This window comes from Anser cygnoides, chromosome 1, assembly GCF_040182565.1.
Source record: "Anser cygnoides isolate HZ-2024a breed goose chromosome 1, Taihu_goose_T2T_genome, whole genome shotgun sequence".
Taxonomy (NCBI): Eukaryota; Metazoa; Chordata; class Aves; order Anseriformes; family Anatidae; genus Anser; species Anser cygnoides.
The window spans coordinates 87,304,980-87,329,974 of NC_089873.1; the positions used below are offsets into that span (position 1 = coordinate 87,304,980).

The following is a 24,995-nucleotide window of genomic DNA, read 5'->3' on the forward strand; positions in this document are numbered from 1 at the left end:
CCCCCTCCCTCCCCGTTCTCCCCCCCCTCGCTCCCGCCCTCCCCCCCCAGCTCCCGGCCCGCTCCCGCCGCGCCCCGCCCCGGCAGTGGTACCGGCCCCGGCTCGCTCCGCCGGCGGGACCGCCTCTCGCTCCCCGCGCCGGGCAGTGGGCTCGCCCGGCCCCGCGCCCCGCCCCTCCCCACACAGAGGGCGGGCGCTGCCGTACACCCCCCCCCCCCAACCTGCCCCCCCCGCCGCCTACGCAGTGGTAGCGGCCGGGCTCTTAAAGAGACAGGCCCGCCTCCGCCGGCGCCCCCCGCAGCCGCAGGGGAGGCGCTCGACAAGCCACGCCCATTCGGTAGGCCACGCCCCCTCCCTTATGACCACGCCCCCTACGGGGAGGCCACGCCCCCGCCGGCCGCGCGCGTGCACCTCGCGCTCCCCTGAGGCGCCGCGCGGGGCCCGCCCCGTAACGGCCCCAACGGCCCGGGCGCGAGCCCCCTGACAGGGCGCCGCTCCGCGGGGCTCCCCTCAGCCGCCCGGCCCAGCCTCGCTGCGCCCCCTCACGCCGCCCCAGCCCCCTGGTGCCTGCTGGAGGGGAAATCTGTCTCCCCAGCAGAGGCTGGGATTTCTCTGAGGAGCCCGAAGAAGCCGGGCGCCCATCTCCCCTCTCCTGGAGGCGCCTTTGTAAACCCCGGCCCGCGCTCCAGCCCCAACGCACACGTCCATAGGAGGTGTTAGCTACGAGGTGTTAGCGGCTGCCGCCCTTGCCCTCCTCCCTCCTCTGGCCCCGCACTTCGCCGTCTCGTCCCCGACGAAGACAAGGGAGCCCAAGCGGCCCCCAGCTCCCACACGCTGCGGTTCCTCCAGCTCCCCTCCCATCCCCCAGCCCCATCCCCCTGCACTTCAAGCAGTTATAAATGACTGTGCAACTCGGCAGGCAGCGGTCTCAAATAACCACGCCGAGCCTCTCCCCTCCAACGGCTTTATGTCTCTTCCTTCCTCTCTTCAGGGCTCCGGGTAGCGACCGGCAAGGTGCCGTGCTGCTCTCGCAGGACTTCAGCTGCCGCTTCGCACGCCGCCTTTGGGGATTTGCCACAGCAAACTGCCACGAGCAGCGAATTCCCAAGGCGAGGCTTCTCAGCCCAGAAATCCCTGGCGCTGTCCTCCAAGGGCTTTACCACGGGAACTGACAACAAGAGGCTCCCCAGTGATCCGAGCCGCGGTGACAGGCTGTAAGGCAGGTAGGTCGAGCTCCGGCCTAGCGGGAGAGCATCCCCCCGCCACAGGGCCTTGCCCTCCCTTGGCCACACTTGTAAGAGCAGCCCTGGCAAGGCAGCTGGCCTGGCTCTCCGCAGCGCTCCAAGAACATCTTGGAAACATTACGGCTCTCACCGCGCTGCGTGCGCTCTCCTCGCAGCTCCCTGGCTGCAGCAGGGACAGAAGAGCAGCCTTTTGATTCAGAAGCGGGGTCCTCTTCCGCCGGGGCGAAGCAAGCCTAAGGAAAGCGGCTACGGGAGCTCCACTTGTGCAGAACCGATCAGACGAGATAGGCCAGCCAGCAAAATGCATTTGCATTACACTTGCTGTAGATGGTTCAGAGCACGGCACACCCCAGTCGCTGCTTTTATGCTCTGTAAGGGCCGGGCCCTGCAAACACCGATTTTTACATGTGTAAGTAGAGTCCCACTGAAACACAATGGAGCTACTCATGCAAATAACATTACGAGTGTAGGGCTGTGGCTCCATTTCACCACTCCATCTGCAGCAGACTTGGAGGATCCTGCTGCTCTCTCTCACAGTTACCACCTCTCACTTGTGCCGGTTAAACTATTTATGGAGCCACAGCCACAGGTGAGCTGTTTAAAAAACCCAACTTTCCTTTAAAAGCCATGCATACTAATGAGAACAACCCCTGAACACCAGACCAGCTCTGATGCAGATCTCATCCCCACAAGTGGCTGAACAGGCACAACTGGAGGAGGTGGAAACATCTGAGGAAGAGGAACTTTTGAAGACGGGACTGAAGGCAGGCGAAATGGCGACACGGAGCCTTAGCGTGTGAAGGCTGCAGGCATGACTCTTCTGAAGTTAGACCCTGCCCCTGACCACCCGCGCTCTGCAGCTGAGCCTGTTCTCTTAACTGCACAGTTGTTCCACGTGAAAGAAGTTTCACCTCCAGTGAAACACCAGATCGCACCTTTTCAGTCACTGGTGCTTAAAAACATTCCCTCAAGAAAGTCTGCCACCATTACGAAGGATCTGCCAACAGTTATTGCTTCCAGGACCAGGAACACACACTCCTGCTTACAAATAAGGAACGCGGTTTCCATGTGCATCCGTAGCCAGCACGCTGCTGCTTCTGCAGTCAAAGGATCCCTCGCTATTAGCTTTGACACGGCACATTTGGGCCAAGCAAAGTATTCCCTACATTTTTTTCAGTTTATGGGCTATTTTATCTCCAGCAACTCCGGGCTGAAATTGCATCACATATTTCCTGTCTTCTGAGGCAAGATTTCCCTCTTTCAGCGTGATCATAACCTTCCAGCAGGGAAGCTCCACCAACTCCTTCAGAGCTTTGCTCTCTATTCCGCCCTCGACTTCTGTGTCCACGTACACCTGTGCAAAGTGGGTGTAAAACGCTCGCACTGCTGGAAGTGAAGAACACACATCATTAGGAGGATGTGTTGCTTTGTTTGTTTGCTTTAGGTTTTTTTTTTTTCTTTTTTCCCCTCCTTTTGCTCTGGTGTAAATGATCAGAGGAGCCACAGGACCACAGGAAGATCAGGCTCTGTGAAATCTTTTTCTTATGAGCTTTGAGTTTTACATGGCTGCGTGCTCTAATGAGCCTTCTCGAAAGGAAACAACCCGCTCTGCGAGGAACCCAGGTGACGGCAGTTCTCCTCCTGCCACAATCTCTCTGCATGGGCTCAGGGGAGCTGCCTTCATGAATCCTGCTGCAGGACAAAGCCTGAGTCTGGACGGCGTGAAAGAGATGGCAACGGACCACAGGGAAGGGCAGCTTAACGTCCGCTGTTACTTGGAAAAACCTCTTCTTTCTGAAAGCATTTATCTATTATAAATCATTCCTAAAAGATGAGGAAATCAGGATTAGGAGGAGGGGGAGAGATTGTTGTGGCTTTGTTTCTAGTTCCGTTTCTTTTGGCATCAGACTAGAACCTAGTTTGGCTAGCCGCGAGCCTAGCCACTTTTGCTGAACCTCAGACCTGCAAACGCCAAAGCAGCAGCTCTGCTGGGTTCGGGCAAGCGGTCCCTCTGCTCCCGGACTTGCGTGGGACTGCACAAGCTCACAGAGAAGGGAAAGGAGTACATACCCGTAATGATCTCCATATATATGCGTACACACACGCACACCCCAGTGCTGGCATAAGGCCACCTGTAGCTCCCCGTCGCGGATCACCACAGCCTCGATGGCCACAGAGGGCACAGAGCATTGCTGCGAGGGAAGCTGGCTGCACAGCATCACCCTACAGCAACAGGCAAATGCAGCGTGGCAATCAGGACCTTGCCCTCGCTTCTCCTAGCTACACTGCAAAGAGAGAAACATTTAATCTCAGGTTTTCCTATTCACTCATCGATCTCCAAACAACCTGAGCCTTAATCAGGTTTGGGATGGAGCGTGGAAATGGGCCTGTGGTTAAAATACGTGCCAGAAGAACCTCGGGATCTCCAGACTTCTAGCGGATCTGCCCCCCTTCGAGACATTATCCCACATCAGAACCGTAATGCGATGAACAAATCCCATGCATTATAACAGTCCAACTGCAGGAAGCTCTTGCCCTATTTAGAGTCATCTCCAAAGTCAATAAGCAGGTGTGAGGCAAATGCTAGGCAGCAATACGGATAAATGCTCAGTTTTGTCTCCTGTGATAAAAAAAAAAAGAATTAAAAAAAAAGGAGAGAGGAGATTGAATCAGAAGGGGAATCAGGTAAACAGAATCTGGGGAAACATATGCTCATAAAACACATGAAAAATACAAATTCATACAAAACAGAGGTGGCAAATTTTGGCGTACAGGAGATCCCAAAACCAATGTTCGCCCAGGAACACCGGTCCTAGTACACTGCTCCTCTGTTTTACACGGAGCTGCTAATACACACCAAGTGCTGTGGCGCAGCCAGGAGAATTTGGCTGTGGAAGTGCCTGACCCCTGAGCATTTCAAGACTCTCAGCAGAAACTTTACACTCCCTTTGTATGTGTACGTGTACACGTGTGTGTATGTGTACGACTGTCTTTGACTGCAATGAGAAAAGGCACCACAGCCTCCTGCTCCCATTCAGCCACCTGGCGAGCCTAGTCCAAGACAGCAAGCCACAGCTCTGCTGCACGGGGACACACGCTGCGCTTCCGTGGTGTAAACCCCACCAAACAAAACGTTATCCCCAGAGGAGTATTTCTGAGAAAGCCATGAGCAGCTGAAGAAAGCACCTCTCAGAGGCATCCTTCTCACAGGAGGAATGGAAGAAAGCTGAGCCTGCCCGCAGGCAGACAGAAACCACCTGTGACCAGCAGGCACAACACCGGCCCTTTTGGCATGAGAGGCTCCTCGTGCCTCCCCGTGCATCCGGCGCTGCTCGGGGTGCCCGCCTGCTGTACCACAGGGCGGCAGCGCACAGATGTTTGGGGGTAACATTCGGCTCACGACTCTCCTGCAAGGCTACAAGAAGATAAAAATAACTTCAGCATGATTTCCCCTCTAGATTGCACATGAAGAAGAAACCAAGCCCCCACTGTACTGCAGACTGGCCCATTAGAGCGAATGGTTAAATTCCTGCTCTGAAAAAGTAGGCGTTGTTGTCTGTTTTGTGAGGCAGAAATCAATATTCCCGCCTCCTCTCCTTCTGTTATTTCACCTTGAGATACTCACAGTCGGGTAGATGAGATCTGAATCTTACTCCCCGTTACTGCAACTTTTCTCTCCCCAGCACTTCACGGGGTCACCGATGTTGTTGGCATCCTAACCTACCTGTAATTTACCACTCAACTCCCTAAACTGAACGCCACCAGGGCCTGAAGTAGCGACTGATTTTCCTTCCAAATCACACCATGGCGGCTATTTCTAACTGTTTATCTACACCCTCTATCTCAGTTATTTTGCTCCCTGCGTGCTCCAATAACAACCCTCTCTCTGCCGCCGCCTCTTTCTTCCCTGGGCCCCTATAATTCACCCCCTGGCGCTAGCCTCTTCCACGCCACGGGCCTCTCACACAAACCTTGTTTTATTGTGAAATGCTCCTTCTGCTCCCTGCCCGCCTCTAGGCTAACCGTGGGGGGCAGCTTGGTAAAGGGGGGAGCGAGGTGAGAAGGACCTGAGCGAGCCAAGTACAGCCCAAGCACACCTGAAGAAACACTGGCTGGGCAGAGACCCCCCCGGGTGAGATAAGCGGCGCCACGCAGGAGCAGCTGCTCCTCGAGCAGGTTTCCCTTCGGCTCTTCAGATTCTGGGGCCGGGACTGGTTCCCGCAGACCAGGTAGCAATACTGCCAGGCTGCCTGGGCTGTTCCGACGAGTCCTCTTGGATGCAGCTCTGTCTACTATCATGCCTGCCTCTGTCACCTAAGGATTAGACAACTGCAATATGCTCTACTTGGCACCATGCTTTAAACCCATTCATAAACTGAAGGCAACGCAGAATTCAGCACTGGGAGATAAGCCGTGTCTCTCACCCACGGTCCTTCTCACATTTGTGCTCCATTTTTACGCCAGCTGACCGCTGCTTTCCAGAGAGATTTTAACATGTTCCTGATGACCTCTAGTGCCTTGCGAACCAGGAGCCTTACCACCTGAGAAATCACCTCTCGCATTTCTTAGAAGCAGCAGAAAAGGCACTGGCTATTCTGCCTAGAGTTTCAGGAATCACCTCCCCAGGTGTTTGACCACCCTTTTGCATCCCATCCTAGCACCCCGGAGACGCGTAAGTTTGCAGAGGTACCTAGGAGAGCGGAGTTGAGGGTTGTTCAGTCTCTAATTTGCCATTGTTTGCTGGTGACAGTCTGATGAAATAGCTCGAGTTATAATGAAGACAGTTTTCATTATCTGTCATTTAAAAATGTCAAGGGAGCTCCGACTGAATGGATAGGTGCTACCTGTTGTTTCAAATAGCTTGTGATGAAGGAAATACATTTCAAAAGCGCTAGTCACTGATTTACAGGTGCTGTACAAAGATTACATAAAACAGTGAGATCCCTCCAAAGAAAACAATCAGATTTCCCCCTTGCTCTTTAGACATTGGTTTATTATCAGAGCGTGGTGCTGACTTTCCTCTGCAGCAATCACCGGAGGCTTTTCAGACCTGCAAGACCCTAGACGACAGAGGACTACACCGACACACACAGGTGCCGTCTTTACGAGGGGGCACTCGAGAGTTTTGGCTCAGCTACATACATGCCTCATTCTTGCTCTGCATTTTTACTTGTGCACATTTACGGTGCAAACTCCGGACTGCTTTAGCAGCAGATGTCATGACTGGACATACTTCTGTCCAAACATTTTGCTAGTCCCTCTCTGCAGAAGGTGTTGGCCTCTCACAGCTGAACTGCAAGAACAGGCTGTGTGAATGTTCCTAGTCCATCTGAGCACAAAATCTGCCAGCTTATTTTAAATTTTATCTGTTTATTTGCTGGTAAGAATACATCTGCTTACAATACCTGCCTTGCAGATCCTGAGAGACACCTAGCACATGGTGTTTCTTTTCCATCTATATCCTGACGTCTCTGAGCGTCCATTTAGCATGTGAGCTGGTGCTGCACGGGGGACCTGCCTAGGTAACGCAGCTCTTACGGGACCCGCTGTGCCTAAGCGTGCTTGCAGCACGGGCTGTACCTACACACAGCCCATACCTCCTGCCTGTCCTTTCTGTCAGGCAACAGCAAAACGAACACCAGAAGTCCAGCCAGCAACAGGCAGCGCGGTATCGTGATACTCTGGCTACGCTGTCATAAAGAACCCCTTGCATTTTTGGCAATTGCTGTTCTTGAGTATCCAGCATGAATCTCTTGTGAACATTTAAATGCTGAAGCAGAGGTACTTTCAGCTTAAGAAAGAGACAACAAAGACTGCTGCTGCTTTGTGCAGTTAGCACAAACACAGCCTGCCCAGGTCCCATGCAAGCCAACTAGTCTGTGCAAGTCCAGGTCACCGTTTCCCCCACGTGCAGACTGCAGCACCCTCCACGGCGTCCAAGCTCTTGGTGATGTACTCAATGCTCAAAACTAAGAATTGATGGTGATGAGGAAGGAGAGAAAGACAGAGTCTTTGGAAGGTGGGCTCTGCAAGTCACAGATGTGGGAAGAAATAAGAGCTGTTCTGAGACCCGATCATTTCTGCATCTTGTTTCCATTAGGACAATGCTTCCCAGCCACTCGCCTGAGCCACCCTTGCAAAGCATCTCCCAAAGAAAAACGTTTATATTCGTGGCAACATGCTCCAAAAAAAACACATCCCCAGTTGCCTACTGCCGTAAGCAAGCGTAACTCCAACAACTGCAATAAAGCTGCCCTTTCTGCGGCCCTAAGGCTCTAGCACCACAGTAACGAAGCCAAATACCGTTGTGATAAGACGGCCAATCCACCAGAAGATGGCTGAACCCGCGTCGCAGGCTGCCTACAATAGATCTCCTTCCTGTGGAGCCCCCTGCCCTCTCCAGCCCCACACCCCGCTCTCAGGGCCGCAAGGACGAGCTGCGGCAATAAAACGCAGGTACCAGAGCCTAACGACCCTACAGCTCCAGCTGCTTGCCACTCCGGTTTCTTCGCTATCCCGGCGCACGGCTTGTTTTCCCTGTCTATCTGAAATGCCCTGACAAGCACTGCTCACTCCGAGCTTGAGGCGATTGCTGGACCTGTTGGGGGATCCCTCGGCACACCCCGAAAGCAGCCCCACAGCTTGGAGTACCTCCTGGATTGAGAAGGATGCAGTGCCGGCTGGTAGCTCAGGACTGAGGAGAGGAGAGCAGCAAATGGTCCTTCAGCTTCAGAAGTGGTCCCTTGAGGCTGGCAGCAAGGAGCCTCAGCTCAGTAGTATAGTCTGGGGAAAGCACTGCACACAGATCCAGTGGGTAATGTTGAAAACCCATCGGCAAAGGAAATGTTTTAAAACAGAGGAGGAAAATCTACTTGAAATCAATACTGTGAAGGTCTCTAAAAGGAAACACTGGGAAAAAAAAAAAAAAAGGACGCATTTGCCACATATAAATCTTTAATGCTATCTTGTACTTCTAACAAAGCCTTAAAAGAAAAAAAAAGCAAATAAGAAAAAAAAAACAGGGACTGTAATGCACCTGATAGAGCAATCATCCTCACATGGCAAAATATGATTTTCACACCTGGTAAATGAAATGACTCCGCTGCGTCCCAAGGCCAGGGTTAGGGGCTAAGGTGAGCTGTTAATGGAAGGTTAGAGCCCACATAACACATAATGGCTCTTCAGGGAGCACCTTTCAGATGCTCTTTTCATGTACGGCAGCGCACAGTGATCAGAAGGCACTGCCGGCACACACTGAAGTCATTGTCACTGACAGTGGTTCTCGCTGTGCAGTAGCCAGCTGATAGCTTGGCTTAAGACAGCCGGCTTACACGCCAGCACTCGGGCTCGGGTAAGTCTGCTCTCTTGTAAGAGCAGTCCCAGATTCTTTCATCTCCCTCCTGGCATGCCTCCTGCAGCATGCCAGGGTTAACCAGCCGCTCTCGCCTCACAGGCGAGGAGCGAAGCCATTGAACTGAGACAACAAACTTCTCAGCCACGTACAGCCAGAGCCTCCGAGCCATTAAAAGAAAAGCATGCCGTGAAAATCAAGGAAAATGCTGATCACAGGCCACGCTGGTAGGTACTCGGTGGCATTCAGAGCCTGCCCTGCATCAGCAGGCAAGACTGCTAGATCCATGCTGCACAATTTGCCAGTCACTCGGGGACGAGAGAGAGCTGAAGCCTCAGAGGTACCGATACGTGCAACAACAAAACCCGAGTGGAATCGGCCAGGGGAAGAGGCAAGGAGAAACACAGCGAACGCTCCAGCGCCGAGCAAAACATGTGGCTTTACAATGCGCTTGAAAATATCTGGCTCCATAAATTAGCCTGCGATTCCCAGCTCTTTAACCCTCGGCTCCCGCTGATTTCTGTGGATGAAGGAGATGTTTGGCACTCCCAAGATCAGAGGCCGGATCGAATGCTTTTCAAGAAGTACACAGATGCGCGTGTTCCTAGGGAAGGACGAGCTAGAGTGAAGCCTTCAAATGAGCACAAGGAGAACCTCCTGCCCACAGACAGGAAAGTGGTAACCTCCTTCACTTCCTTTGTGGCTTTAACCTAAACCACAACTCCTCCCTTTGGGTTAGGAGTCTCCTCCACTCATTCAGATGTTTGTCAGCTTGCCTCTGCCTAATACCCAGCATCTGTCACTGCCACATAGGAAAAAGAAGCTCTCATCTTTTTTCCCTCTGTCCCAAACCCCTTCTGCAGTCTCCTTCTGAAACAAGAATGGCTTCGATGCTTGGCAAAGCAAATCTAAACCTTCAGCTCTTCAGGCACAAGTGCAAAGCTCACCAATTCCAACATGAGGGAGTCAGGGGAGAGGAGACACTGGCACGCAGGCTACACCAACATTTGGCAAAGCTGGCAGCGAGGAAACTTCAAATCATTGTTCCATACCTAATCAGGGAGGGGAAAAATAGTTTCCCAGCCTATACCCAGAACCTATGACCAAATGAATGAAGGCAAGATTTTACTTCATCATCTTGAAACACCGTACTTCAAATTTTGGCACTTTTTGTAGTAATTTACTTAGATAGAAACAAATGATCACTGGTCAGGACAAAAGGGTAGCATTTAGACTTTTCAAACATCAGGGCATTTTGACCATTTCACAACTTCTCCCCCCTCCCTTTTTCCCACCCCCCCAAGATGGGACACTAGACTGGAATCAACTTTTCCCGAAAATAGCAACAGTTTTGGCAAATCAGCAATTTTCTAAGAAAAATGTATCACTGGAGAAAAATCTTAACAAAACCTAGTCCTGTTATTTCCTCCCAGCACTGCGCAAGAATATGCCTCCACGGTGTAATTCAGCCTGAAGTTTCATAGCAACTCTGATTCAGACATATTGCTCACGCAGATATTAGGCTATGCCTTTGACATCATGAGAGCAATGCAAAACAGCACATATACAACGTGGCCAAGCAATGCTGCTATGGAAACCCTGGCTTTTGAATTCCTGTATATGGGGTGTCTCGATTCGTATCCCTAATATCGCCTTAATGGAATTTGGTGTATTTGATTTCCTCGCCCTAGTCACCTCCCCCCTTCGGGAAGGGGGACGTCTCTGCAGGTGAAGCAGAAGGGGATGATGCCCTCACCACGTTCCTGGCTCTGCCGCACGCACCAGCTCAGCAAGCCCCAACCAGCCAAGGAACCGATTTGTGCCTCAGTTTCTGCAGCTGGGAGATGGAAGTCACTGGCAAAGAGCTGCTCGTCGGTCTGCTTTTGGCTACGACTCTAATATGCTTCGAGCTCCTTTGTGACAGCCAGAAGATGCACGCAACGCGATTCTTGCTTGTTACTTTCCGTAGGCGAGGAGCCACTGTCCTCTGCAGACCTGTGCCGCTGATCTCTCGGTAGTGAAGAACCGACTCAGGAAGTACAGTCGCCCACTCAGGCAGCGAGGAGATAAGTAATAAAGCGGTGCACTTGCCAAGTTCTAAGGAGGTGGTTTCTTAAAAAGACACGGGAAGCTTTCATGCCTCGAAGCTGACTAATTTCAGAAAGTTCCCGTTTCGCTCTCTTTTTCTTCAACTTCTTGCAGAAGTGCGCGGATCTGCTCCTCTGAAGCGCTTCCCGAGAGGGAGGGCCAGGCTGGCTGGACTGAAAGCACTCCTGCTGGAGAAAAGGGGGCGCCTTGCCTCCTGCCCCCTCATCAACAAGGTGCTCCCTCCTGGTGCCCTTCTGCTCTGGGCCGAGCACCCGAGCAGAGCGCGCGGCCTCGTCGGCACGGTGCAGCAGCCGAATAAACTCACCCGCGCGAGCCAGCGATCACAACTGCAGATTAAGTTCCTTGCATTTGTCTGATTGTGTAATTGCCGGGCTGCACATTCAAATGAGTATTTGTTTTACTGTGTGATATACAGATAGAGCGTATGCACTGGAGGCCAAATTCACCCCTGTTGTAATTTCCCCAACTCCGGCAGCAATTACTCAAAGGATTAATTTGGCCCACAGTGTTTTCTAGTATATGTGATTCATCATTTCTTTCCTATAACAAAGAATAATACACTGCTTCAATCAGCGGTGATGTCCTGGCCTCCTTGAGGCTGCTGGACTCCCTGTTTAATCAGACATAAAACAAATCACTTGTAGAGGCAGAGGCGTATGAGCATGCTTTAATTACAATATTGTAACACCAATTAGAGATCTATCTAATCGAGGACTCAGTATTTCCTACTCGGGTATTACTCCCATGTTGGGATAATTACTGCTAATTAAGCTTGGAACTAATTAGGCCAAATGATCTCATTTATACCAACATAGATGACTTCGAGGAGTTCACACACACACACAAAATCCAAGGGTGATTTTATCATTCCCGGACTCACCAACACCTTTGCCTTTGAGACGGACTGTCCCTCCCCAGCAGAAAGCCCTGCCGAAATGCAAGTCGCAGAGCTCTGGTGACCTCGGACCCTTCCCACGGTGGAGAAATGCTCTCTGAAGGCGTTTCTGTTGACAGGCCCGAGTCACCTTGTGCTCTAACAGACACTGAGAATGAACAGAGCCGTGTGTCACTGTGGTCCAGTTCATTCAAAACCTACAGACTGCTCTCCCCGTGTCCTGGCCGCCTTCTCAGCACACCTCTACTGCGTAGGGTAAGGAGGTTTGCTGCAGGGCCCAGCGCAGCACTAAGACTCAGAGTAACTAAACAAACCACAACAAACACACTTCTTAAACACGCTCTGTATGTACTGTTGCATGATTTGCATGAGTGCTGCGTACAGTTAGAAATGACAACCCAACAGCATTCAGTGACAGCGGCTCAGATGCACCACATGCCACAGCTGAGGGCGGAGGCCGGCTCTGGCTAACTGAGCTCCTCGCAGCACTGGTGCTCCCGGACTCACCGTGCTTGCAGCCTGCCGGCATTCAACAGAGCTAGAGCTGGCTTTCCACTGCAGTCAGGAAAATAAAGGACAGCCCACGAGGCTGTGTTTATATTGCAGCTTCTCCTCCTCTCCCCGTGCCTCCAAATTTCTGCACCGGCTCAGCACTGAGACTCGCAGGTAAACGAGACACCAAGTCAAAGCAGATGCTATCAAACTAGCATTTAGACCTGCCTTTGGCTGATGGAAACAGCAGCAGGCAGGCAGCGGCGGGGTGTTCCCTGCCTAGCACTGACAAGGGTTGTGGGTAAAACAAAGCTTAAAAACAAAACCTTTGATTTTTGCCTGGGTAGTTTGGGAGAATGTAAGTTGGCTGGGACTTCAACTGTTGCTTCTCACCCAAAAGGTGGTTTGCACCAGCAGCTTGATTTTCTCCTATGTATTTGCTGATTTCACTTCCAGACTGACTGAAAGAACACCACTTACTGGAACACCATCTACCAAAACGCCAGTCCCACCTCTTGAAGCAATTCAAGGCACAAAACAACTCTGCGCGTAGTAAAACCTGCCTTCTCTTTACTTTTGGCTTTCCCTTACCAGCTCCCTTTATAACTCCTAAAGCTTCCTCCTAAACACTTCATCCTTTCAGGCTTTCTTCTGCTTCTGGCTGGAACCAGGAATGCACCATTGTTGTCAGGTCTTCTTCCAGCCCGCCCCTTTGTCCTCGCAGATCATTGTTTCCCGGTGAGTCACAGACTCCCCCTCCTTCCCCTCCAAAGGCCTCCTGAGCAATCTTCTCTTTTCCAAAGTCTGTCAGAAGGGAGCCCAGCAGGATTCCCTACCCCGGCCCCACCTGGTGACAGCACCTCCTGGAGCTGATCCTCCAGCTGTCCCAGGCGTTTCTGCAGAAGTGCCACTTCTTTGTGCAGCACCATTAGCAGATTAGTAAGTAACACACGGGACTAACACAACCGCCAGCTGGCAACGCACTGCTACTTCTGCCATTTTCTTTAGCGAGCAACGTGACTCCTAAATCTGATCTCCCCCTCCAGCTGTTACCCAATCCCCATCTCAGCTACCAAACTCTCTCCTCCCTCCCCTGACAAGCCTGTCATTCCTTGCTTCCCAGCTGCCCAGGCCCTCACTGCTCCCTCCTCAGGCCCAAATAGGCCAGCAGACACAACGCAAGCATCCATACACATATCAGATTGCGCGCTGCAAAAGCGAATGCTTCCACACGCTGCAACACAGCAGCAGCCCACGGCCCGCTGACCCACGCTTGTTTGGGTGTCTGCTGGAACCCTTGTAGGAAGGGGTGGGTTGGAGACCTTCTAGTGGAAGCACAGGCATCGACCCCAAAGTCTGAGCAAGGCAGTGCTCAGCAGAAGCACAAGTTGGGCCTGGGGGACCTCTCTGAACAACATCTTTGGCATTAAGGCGAGGAACTCGGGAGCTTGAGATCAGAAGTGCATCCCAACCGGGCACGAGACTCGAATAAATATGACGCTTTACACTGACAGAGTGCCAGAAACCTCCTAACACCCCCCCCAAACTCCACATACAGGACTCTTCTCAGTCACTGGTGGCTTGGATGGCAGAAACCAAGCAAACAACCTCCCCATGTAACAGAGGAAGGAAGAGAAGGAACACCCCATGGAGGAACGTTGTAAGGCATTGTTTTCAGAGAAAATCCATACTCTCATTTAGGGTCTTACTACGTGCAGAGGTCCTGTTGGTGGCCAGCCCCACGTGGCTCTATCTGGCTTACCCTGTGCCTGAAAAGAGCAGGCAGAAAGTACAAGAAAGCTGAGACAGGTCAGAAGTAGTAAACCCTTGTTTTCCCGGAGTGCTAGCCCCAGCAAAACATCCAGGGTCCAGCAGCAGGATGGCAGGAGAGAGGGGCCACTGGCCCTGTCCCCTGCCATCCCAAACACCTGGTTGGTACCGGCAGCATCTCCACACAGAAACCAAAGGGGCTGCTGCTTACCGAACCAGGCAGTTGCCAGCTTTGTGTCCTCAGCCCTCACAGGAGCCCTGGCTCAGGCTCTTGCAGCATCGGGCAGGAACACATCCCCGAGCCCGAGGTTTTGAAACAAGATGTATTTATTTCTTATTATTTTCAGTTATCTGAGTGCAGTAAAGGTCAGAACACTTATCTTCTGGGATTGGTTCCCTCTCCCACTCTTGTGATTCAAAACCAGTTGAGTGATTTTTTTTCCTGTTTCTCAGACAGAAAAATTCCATTGGGAATGAAACCTGATATGGGGCATTTTCTAACGAGGAGCTGTGGGCAACGAGGATCCACCGCAATGGGTCAAGGAGAGGCCTGGGGGCGTTCCTGGGTTCTCCTCCCCAGTCCTGCAGGACACAACGGAACAAGCACAGGGATGGGTAGAGAGGCCACGGCTTTTTACCCTAAGTTTAACTGAAGCTGATGGCAAGGACTGGGGTGGGCAGGTCACCTACGTGGTACTCCCGGGGCTGCATTTGGGGTGACGAGACTCAAGGACACGGCTGCACGTTCCCTGCCCTGTACAGGGGCTGCTCCATCACCTCCAGGATTAATTTATGCAGAACATGGGAAGACACGCCTTTTCTCTTTGCAGCGAATGACTTCATTAACCTTTCGGGAGCTTGCCAATAGAGAGGTAGAAGCAATGGGAAAAATCACAGTTCTGGGGGAAGGGGACTTCTGCCATGTTGCTAATGGCACGTACCGGGGAGAGGCCAAAGCCATCAGCAAGCGATGGACCCTCACCCGGTAACACTGCCTTCCAGCCCTGCTATCTCAGCACCACCTCTCCCCCAGCTCTGCTTTGTGGCACGACCAGGGAGACAAGGAAGCCAGACGGGAAGACAAACGAGGTAGAGGAACACGATGGCAAGTCTGGGGAGAGACCCAGCCCAGCGCCAGAGCAGGAGGGAAGGAGCAGGTAAAACTGGTGAAGCAGGTACAGAGAAGGGGAGAAACAGCTGTGGGAAAAATGGAAAAAGGTGTACGGCACCTTGCATGGAGCATGAGGGATACGAGGTCAGTCTGATGGAGAGACAGAAGGGGGAAACCAGGAGCTGTTTGGATAGGAGAGCTCAAGCTCGTGACTTTTACGAGCCTAGGACTGAGTCATGCCTGGCAGGGGCAAGTGTGGTGTTACCCAAAAACGGAGCTGAACTCCACGGGAGGCCAGAAAGTCACCGTGCCCTGTCCTGCAGGACGCGGGCTGGACTTGAACACGTGGCCATCTGCATGACCTCTTCGTGCTTCGCTGTCAGGAGCGCCTGATGAGCCCGCATCTGGCCAGCACTCCCACCGGCCACCTGCACCACCTCTGCCTGCCCTGGGAAAGAGCTCCCCCAGGCTGTGCATCCCTGCTGCGGGAGGAAACATGTCCTGGGGAGGGAAAAAGGGCTCTGAGAAGGGACACCCAAAGAGCAGCTCTCTTCCCTGCTATGCACAGGTCTCCCAGGAACAGAGCGCAGACGTCCTGACCCACCTTGCTGGCTCAATGCAGCTCTCCAACAAGAAGCAGAGACCTTCCCAGACCTCTGGGGAGAAAGAAATCAAGCGTGCTGGCACCAAAGCGCCGACCACACTGTCGCTCAGACCGAGAGCCGACGGAGCCCGACCCAACACCAGTGAGGGCAAGCAGAGGAAGCCTCACCTCGCAGGCACAGCAGGCACCTCGCACCCACAGCACGGGCTGCTGGGCTGACCCCACACACTGCCCTTCTCCCTTGGCCCTCAGCCGCCTGGCCCACGGGCACAGCTGGTGGCTGCGTGGGACGGGCAGCAGAGGAAGACAAAATGGGGTCCAGGGTGGAGAGAGACGCGAGGGAGGGATCTGGGGGAATAAACCAGGGAGAGGAGAGATGAAGAGTGTGCGGCACATGAATAATGGGGGAGGGTAAGAGATACAGGGTGAGAGAAGAAAATGACATGAACAGAAGGAAGGGAGCTGCAAATAGAAGGGGATGTGGAAACAGCAGAGAGAAACAGATTGCCAGCGCGGTGGAAGTAGAGGAGACCTAAAGGGACAGAATATAATAAGAACTCTCAAAATGAGAGGAAAATGGGAGAGAGAGAAGAGGAACACGAAGGGGAAAAGGAATATTTATGGTCTCCCTGAGAAGGAAGGAGAAAGCCCTGCACTTTTTTCTCCCTAGCTTTCAAAGGTCTTGTGAAAGAGTGAAGACTTGCCACCCTCATTTTAAGAATGGAGGAACTAAGGTACTGATACTGAGGGATACAGTGAATGAATGAGATGGCAGAGAAGAGCTTAGCTCCCTACTTAAAGCCTCCCATCAAAGACACAGGTGAAGAACAGTCTTGACTTTCTCCCCCTGAGCACGCCAGAGAGCACTGCCCAAAGACAGCAGGAAGAGGACCTCCAAGAAAAATGAGAGAGAAACCAAAGTAACGTAGCTAAAAGACTCGCACCTGCTGCTCCTTTTCACCAACACCCCATCTCTGGAGACCCTGATTTAGAGGCATTCAGAGCAAATTAACCTAGGATGCAGTGAAACAAGCGACAGCTGACTGCTTACATGGAGAATCACCTGCGGGAAGAAGACATCGTGGTGTGGGTTTGGGTACTCGCCTACCCCAGCAGCTTACAGCCCGCTGCCCCGAGGGAAACGGAGAGGAGCGGTGTGTGACAGGGGCTCTGCTCCTGCAGTGCTCACTGACACCTTCCATTTGCAGAGCTTTTTTTTTTTTTAGATGTCTAATATTTATCCAGCTTAATTTGCACCGCCTTTATGTTTCAGCTGCCACTGCAGAAAACAGGCTTTTTGTGCACGCAAACAAACATCAAACCCCTAAAGCCACGTACGCCTGAGCCAAATATAGTTTGCAAGAACCCTGAATAAACCAGATACCTGGTGCCTGTTTGCACTCCCGTACGCACACGGGCAAACAGAGCTTCCCAGTCACTCGCTGCACACAAACACGAGCCCGCAGGATCCGGTACTCTCCTAACCTCAGCCAGTGCTCCTGCCTGGCTTGCGAGCACGGGAGCTGTCTGGATTCCCTCCTCGATGAGTGACGAAGGTCTCTCAGCTATAAACTGATGTTAATGGCAGGTTGTGTACCTTGTTTGTTTATTGCCGAGGAGGAATGTTTGTCATGGCTGTCAAGAGTATAAAAATATTTCCATGACTTCAGACAGCTTGGCATTTTACATGCAGCTGAGAGAGTGGGTGAATGTACAGATGAAAAATTGAAGAAACATTATTAAGGGAGCACAGAGAATATCTCCTAGCACCACCGAGCCGGCTTAGAGAGGCCAGCCAGGTCAGAGAGATTTCTGAATAAAACGCACTTTTTTCCCCCCAGGGTCTCTGAAGAGCTGGCAATAATTAAGCCTTACAACACCTTTCTGGAGTAGATAAGTCAGCCGAGGCCAGCTGAGGTTAAAGGACTCGCCCGTGATCACACATAGCAAATCCGTGGCAGAGAGGAAGAATAAAACCCGGCAGGCATCGCTCCTCTGGCCCGAGCCCCAAGCACCTGGCTGACATCCAGACCCGGGGACCGGGGCTGCGCGGGTCCTGCGGGACGGCACGGCCACGGGACAAAGAGCCGCGCGGCGGCGAGCACCCGCTGCAACTTCGAGACGGTAATGGTGAAAACAAGCGACAGAAGGCTGGGAAGCAGCGCCTAGTTACGGGCTGCGGTGCCAACTGTATTAAATATACATTGATAGATTCAATTACAACGAGCACTGTGCACAATGGAAATGACTGCAGTCAAGGACCCAGGATGGCAAGAAATAACCCCGAAATATAAGCACGTTTTTCAGTAGGAAGGAACCCCTGCTTCCCAGCCTCGTAGAAAAGGTGCAACCTCCTTTTTTGGGGAGTGGACTGTCCAAAGCCACCCCAACCAGTGAACGGACAGTGACACCCAAGCTCCAGGGCTGGCAAGAAGTGCGGGTGACTCGGGTTTAGCGGGCTCCGTATCACCTCTGCCGAGCAGCCCTTTGTTACCAGTGTCACCAGAGAAGCCCCAGAGCCAAGTGGCAGAGCAAGTGAGCTACTGCCGCACGTCCCCACCAGCCACCAGCGCCTCGTCGCTGCCCTGGGCTGGAGGCGCCCTGCCGCTGTCGATATTCGGCCCTGCACCCATCTGTGCTGGAGCACACGTCTCTTTTAGCCAGCCCTGAGAGCTCTGGGCTTGGCAGAAGGTGAGGCCAGCTCCTGGCATCATTAACCGACTGGGTGGTTAAATACACTGGGGCTGAAGCGGGAAGGGGAGGTCACCGCTTCGCTATTCTTCTTCACCCGCTTCCAAGCATTTCCTCAGGATTTCAGAGTTATGAAATTATCATTGTCACCCCCCAGAGCTTTGCCCTCTCCTTACCATGACAGGCGTACTACCCAGACCACTAGTAATGATTTAATTTCCTCCTCCTTCTTGGAGCGAAAATAGCAGGGATAATCATTCAGCACTCCGTACACGCAGCTGCCACCTAAAAAAACGCAGGTGAATGCAGCTAAACGGAAAGGCGAGCACAATCTTGGGCCATTTTTTGTACCTGGAGAACTAGAGCAGCCGTATTTTGCATGCAAGATTACAGGTCTGTGTGTAGTTGCATTTTCACATTCCATTACTGCAATTGCACACGGCCAGTTACGTGCCTTAGCAGCAGCTTACAAAAGCAATTGCTGCTAAACATACAAAATCCAGCTCGCAGATGCAGACTAAAAAACTGGTCCTTATTTTTCTGCTGTAGGAAAAGGCATGCCTTTGCCAACTGCCTGCCCCTTGTGCAAGCAGCACACCGGTGTATTTCCTTGCACTTGCACGTTGATCTGCATAGCCAGTCAAGCCTTCTAATAACCTAAAATATACACAGCATTTTGCAATGAGAAGCGTCCCAAAAATGCAAAAAAGCCCTGGGTTTTGCATAAAAAATTATTCTCCCGGCAAGCAACTGTAACCAGCTCTCTAGTTAGAATGTACTATCTGTTTAAGGCTCCAGAGAAACACAGTGCACACAGTTTAAGACAGTAAGAGAAGAATACTTTTTTTCATTGAAACTATAGGGGAAGTTTTACCTAGATAGACTGCAATTTCCTGAGCTCGAACCTGGCAAAGTGCCCAGGGCTACGACCACCCCCACCCCCTTCGTTTACAAAAATTACCATGCGGCCCTCGGCAGTCAAAAGCAGTTTTCAGAGTTTTGTTTTTTACGTTTCTCCTGAAAGATGCTGGGGCAAACTCAGTTGTAAGCGAGCCCGGGCACTGCAGAATTTATTCCAAGAACTAAACTGATGCGCAATGTCCTAAGCATACTATCCCCAAATACCCTACCGAGGAATGGTTCAGGACTGAGTCAGAGGGAAGCGGACTGAATCACAAACAGCAATTCCTGCAAACTGCTCTCTCCCCCGCCCCCAAGTTTGCAATCCAAGCGGTGACCAGGTTGTGGTTAGCTTGGGAAATCTGATGAGATCACAGTCTGGGGAGATAGAGCCTCAGACACTCAAGTTTTTGTTAATCGGCTCCTTGTTTTGTGCGGAGACATGGACAGCAGTTGTTCTACCAGGTTCCCCATATGTTTATAATATTGTTGTTATGGGAATACATGTACAGTCCATGTCACTGGCAAGTTGTGCTGTTTTGTGCTGGAAGGACAAAACGGAATTCATTGTCCAACAGAGCACCGAGCCTAGGCAGAGCTCGAGCAAAATTTATCGTAGCATGAGTCACGCTCGGTGCAAAAATGCATGCTTTGTTCGTGCGATGCTGTGTGATCCCGCCACGCTGTCCGCAAAGAAGCGCAGGCCGGGAACCGGGCACACCGCGCCTCGGGAGGCAGGTGAGCACTGCTCCCATTTTACAGCCTGCAGCCCCGATCCCAGAGGATCAACCCGAGGTTCTGAGCAATTTGCCGAAGGCTGCCCATCAAGTCAACGTCAAGACCTCAAGTTCTGTGAGACCTCCTCATCTGAGACCGTTCCTTCTCCAACGGGACAAGCGAAGGATAAAGCAGGGACAACAGTGACTCCAATACCACCATACACGAGTCTACACCACAGAGCAAAAGCATTCGTTCTCCCAAGGGTCCCCAAACGGCGTTTAGGGCAATGGGCTTGCTTCCAGGACACGGAAATAATGCGTGTGGTTACGTGTGCGAGGCTATCACCAAAAATACCGTGCCCGAGATGCCTGCACCCTCGGGTGCCGGGCAGGGAGCGTTTGTGATGCTCACACCTTCAGTGGGTAGGAGCAGCATCTGAGACTCAAGCAGCTCCACCACGTTGGAGCAGCACCCAAGAACCGATGAGGAAAAATCTTCGTGCCTGACAGCCCCAAACAGCGCAAAACCCAGGCTGAAGGAGTGAAATATGTTTTGTTTACTGCCAACCCCACCGACTCCTGAGCTACCACTGAAGATCTCAGAGGCAAAAGCAGCTGACTGGAGCTACGCGCAACCAGTTCTTAGGAAAAGTACTTTACCCGTTTAGCCTCCTTTTAGCCATCAGCAGGCAGCACAAGAAACGGCCAGCTCCCCTCCCCGCCCCCCCAGCCCTGACACATTGCCATTTTCTGTCCCCGTCTCCACGCAGCCAGGCACATCCCATGCTGTAGTTGAGGAGCGGCGTGCGCGGTTTAATTGTGTGGGCGCTCTCCGGGGAAGGGCAGCATGGGATGGAGCCGACTGTCCACAAAGGAGCCGAGGCAGGAGGCCAAGGCTCGTTACTGGCCTCGAGTCATCCTCGCTGCTCGGCGCATCTAGGATTTTAAAGTGCATCGCTGATCAGATCAGCAGCTTGTCCTAGAAGGAGAAAAGTGACATAAAATATGCACAAGCCTTCCTTCTGTCCTGACAGCAGGTTGAGTTTTCAGATGATGTGGAAACAGCAGCCTGCTCTCCTCCCCCCAACATGGTCTCCTCGCGTGCCTTCGCTGCAGTGCCGCTGCTTGCTGCTGGCTCCAGGGGCTCTGCCTCTCCGGCATCCCTGCCGAGGCTCAGGCTCTGCCCGGGGGCTCCTCAACGCTGTTTTCATGCCCGCTCAGCCCTCGGCCTCTCTTCTCAGCATGCCAAGCAGGGGCTCATTAGTGGTTTCCCTTGTTAAGCTTTTGTGGCTCCAGCCCGTCCGGCACAAAGCGGGAGCAGAAAGGGCATCAAATCACCATCCGAGGGGCAAAACTTCCCCACGCCGCCAGCCCGGCTGGACTTCAGGCAGGTGATCCTGGCGAGGGAAGGTCGAACATGCACGCGTGCGATCCATCCGCATGTGTGGGAGCAGCGTGCCAGCCCCGTCTGCAACATGCAGGCACTGCCTTTCTTCTCTCCTCTTCTTCAGAGAGAGCAACTTGGAGTACGTTTGACCCGAGATCAGCTCTCTGCATGTAAATGTGCATAAAATTTTTATGGCATTGTTTGCGTGCGTGATGTCTTCCGCTCTGTCACAGGAATGCCGTCGTGAACAGAAAAGCTAAAGCGTTGCATGTATTGGTTTCAAGTCTCGGCTGCCCTGCACCTCGCATCACAATTCATGCAAAGTTGGCTGCGAAATACTACCGGTGCCATGCTGACAGAATAAGCTATTATGTAAACTGAGGAAAACAAGAGAACTGGGCTGCATCCACGCAGGAACCATGCTTACAACATGTGCACCTTGCCCCTCGGGAGGAAGAACGTGCCACACGCACAGGTGTGTTTGCACAAATTTGCTGCTTCCATGCACGCAGAGGGGTAGGGTGCATGGTAGCAGTCATCAAGAGGTTTGATTTCACCCCTACACCTATATTCACAAAGGCTGGGGAAAAGTCTGGTATTTTGTCCTTGCTGTTGTTGGGTTCCAACAAAATTAACAGGAATTCACAAAGTCATTTCAACAGAAGATCCCCCACCAGACAGACCACCTACGGAAAAGGCAAGCCACACGCTCTCTTCCCCATCCCCTTGGCTGCGATCCTGGCCCTACGTGCTATCAGCCCTCAAGCTGGCTACACAGATCTCTCCTTTCCCTGCTGCCTGCCCCAAACTCTGCAGTCAGAACACCAGACCTCTGCTTTCTTCCATGCCCAAAGTCCTACTACGCCACATCCAGCTCATCTACACTCTATTTTTGCTCGTGTCCTGGCTGAGTTCAGAATCCCCCCTCTTTTCAGAGTCCTCCAAGGAGCCTGTCCAAGATCTTCTTCGGACCTCCTTCCTCCCTGCTCCCCCACCTGTCTACATCCTCTATCCGCTGGTTTTCCACCCAACATCGAAACTGTAGGAGCCGGAGCTGCCTCCTCCACAGGTCCGGCTGCCTGGCACAGGCATTTTTAATCCCCACCTCGGTGCCTGACAAGTCTCATTTCAAACACGAGCTGAGACTTCTCCCCCTCCTGTGACTGAAAACCTCCGAGTCTTTCTCCCTGCTTCTTGCATGCCTCCATCACTGGACTCTCCGACTGCAAAGCGCGCGGGATGAAGGTATTACGGAAAACGTTCCACCCAGTAATCGTTTGCTGCTTTGATTCTTCTGCTGCTTATTTATTTATTTTGGAGAGGGAGGTAACAAGTCAGGGAGAAGCCGGCTGAGATTTCTGCCGTATACATTTTTTTTGCAGCAGCAAGATCCTCCATCTTCCTTGCTGGATTGAATAGGGTCTCAGGACAATTTAGACTCCCTCCCCCATCTCCCGTTCCTGCTCATATTCCTCAGCACACGATGCTCTCCTCCCAGCCCCGCCTGGGAAAGCACAAATCCCCGCTCTCTCCCCCTCCTCCAGCTCCTGCCTCACTCAGGCTGTGTCAGGACGTTAGGATGATGAACATTTGTGCGGCTCGGATGCTTGTAGGTTATTTTTTTTAGCAAAACAACTCGAATCAATGAAACCCGAACGGCGGCAGATGACGAACTTAAAAGACCTCGCGAGGACGCACCTAACGTACTGGAAGGCTTTCCGAGGAAAATGTATATATATATAATCCTCCACATTTTTAACAAAATCTAGTGCAGAGCTGGGCATGAGGACGGGGGTTTCTCTGCTTTTTATCCCCCTCTGCCTTTATTTTTTGAGCTCTCTCACATCGCCACCTCAGCCACAAGACCTCCGGCGAGCAAGCGAAGCGAGGCTTCACATTGTTACTCTCCCGCCGAGCCAGGTATTTACCGGCTGATAAACACCAACAGTAAAACCGCCTCCATCTCCCCAAACCCCAGAGCATTAAAAATATATAAAATAAAATAAATAAACATTAAAAAATACAGACAAGCGCAACCCAGCCGCGGGAGCACCCCTCCCGGCGAGCAGCCCCGGGGGTGCCGCCTCCCCCCTCAGCGGCGGCAGGGGGGCGGCCAACAGGTGGGACGCCGGGGGAAACTGAGGCAGGGCGCCCGCCGAAAAACTTTCCGCCCCCCGCCGGGCCGAGGAGAACCGAGCCGAGCCGAGCCGAGCCGAGCCGAGCCGTGCCGGGCCGTCCCCACCGCCGGGCGCTGCGGCCGTTGGCGCGGCCGTTGCGGCCGTTGCTTACCTGCCTCAGGCGGCGGGCGCGCGGCGCGGCATGGCGGGCGGGCGGGCGGGCGGGCGGGCGGCGGGAGCGGGAGGCGGCCCGGCCTGCGCTGGCCCCGGGCGCGGTGGCGGCACGAAGGCAACTTACGGGGCCGGCCGGCGGGGCCTATTGTCTGCGCGGGGCGGCGGGGCGGCGGGGCGGCCTCCCCCCGCGGGCGCCGCGGCGCTTGGTACGGCCCAGGCATTCATGCCAAGCGGCTGTGGCGCACGGCGCCTCGCCTCCCGCCACTGCTGGCGAGCCGCAAGGCGGGCGGCCCCCCCCCGCCCCGCCCCGGCCCCGCCCCGGCCCCGCCGGGCTCCCTCGGCCGCTCCGCAGCCCCTCGGGGAGCGCCGTGGAGGCGGGGGGGGCGGCGCCCCGTCCCCAGAGCCCCCGACCAGGAGGCCCGGGGGGCTTCGCAAAGGCTCTGCGGGCGCCAGCCCCGTTAAAAGGCGATTAAAGCCCCGGCGTCGCCGAGCACGGCCGGCGTACGACCGCCCGACAGACCCAAAATGGCCACGCTGCGCCCGTGGCGCCTCGTGTTTTGGGTGGCTTCGGTCCCGCGGGGCTCCCTCGCCACACGGATCTGTTGGCGAAAGCCAACCCAACACGTGGCTGGCGCGCGTCCCCAAGCTGCCCTCCTCGCAGACAGGCTCACGAGAAGTCCCTCGTTGGGCCCAGCGAGCGAACCGCTGTCACGCGTTGCGTAAGGAAACCACGAAACCCCATCTCAAGAGACACACCCCTGCCCAGGGACGACAAAAGGGTTTTCTGCGAGCCTCCGTGGAAAAGGGCCGCGGAGCCCTGAAGAGCATTGCACAAGCATCAGCTGGTTTCATTTAATAGAAATAATTATAATAATTGCCACTTGGATAGCGGTTTTGTCCAATGATCTCAAAGACATTTCACTAACCCGGGCAAGTATTTTTATCTAAATTTAACGAGCAGTAAAACAGATTGAGGCAGATGAAGTGACCTACCCAAGGTCATCTTCCGAATCTGCAACAGAAGGGCGAATGCAGATTTCTGAACCCAAGGGCTCAACAGAGAAGCTGCCTCCCAAAAATAGAGCTCCTACAGTCCCCCAAAACTCAAAAAGTTCATACGAGCCCATGTGTCACTCACTGTGAAGAATTTTAAACAGGTCTAATTTGCAGTTTGGAGACTGGGACAGACACAAAGGAGGTGCTTCCCAGGAAAGAGAAACAGAGGTCAGGCAGGGGAGAACGACTGCAACCCAGAATGACTGGAGACACAGAAGGAGAGACGGGCTGGGGGCAAGCACAACCAGGCTGGAAAATCCGAGTCAATCTTGCAAACATCCCAGCTGGAGGAGCACGGCAGTGCCAAGGAATCTGGGTGAAAGGACTTGAGGTGACATGGAACACACAAAAAGAATGTACGGTCTAGAATTAGAA

The 24,995-nt window shown here is 53.2% G+C and overlaps 1 protein-coding gene and 1 long non-coding RNA gene across 10 annotated transcripts in view; one reads left to right on the forward strand and one right to left on the reverse strand.

The window, feature by feature from the left end:
• The window catches only part of BCL9 (BCL9 transcription coactivator), a 59,060-nt gene extending 35,427 nt beyond the window's left edge, over nucleotides 1-23,633 (reverse strand). For 5 of the 7 annotated variants that reach the window (XM_067001633.1, XM_067001640.1, XM_067001624.1 and 2 more), the window contains exon 1: nucleotides 93-204. The gene's annotated coding sequence lies outside the window, so the exon portion shown is untranslated. Of the gene's footprint in view, nucleotides 1-92; nucleotides 205-241; nucleotides 275-23,562 lie in introns of those variants that run through there. The other 2 variants (XM_067001615.1, XM_048071669.2) reach the window with 2 other exon arrangements.
• On the forward strand, nucleotides 200-11,120 carry LOC125183680 (uncharacterized). 3 transcript variants are annotated; one of them, XR_007166065.2, is made up of 3 exons: nucleotides 200-337; nucleotides 992-1,223; nucleotides 10,324-11,120. It is a non-coding gene; the product is annotated as an uncharacterized lncRNA (long non-coding RNA). The 3 variants fall into 3 exon arrangements; XR_010833338.1 differs by lacking the exon at nucleotides 200-337 and adding an exon at nucleotides 528-727; XR_010833342.1 differs by lacking the exon at nucleotides 200-337 and adding an exon at nucleotides 528-713.
• Nucleotides 23,634-24,995: the final 1,362 nt, after the last annotated feature.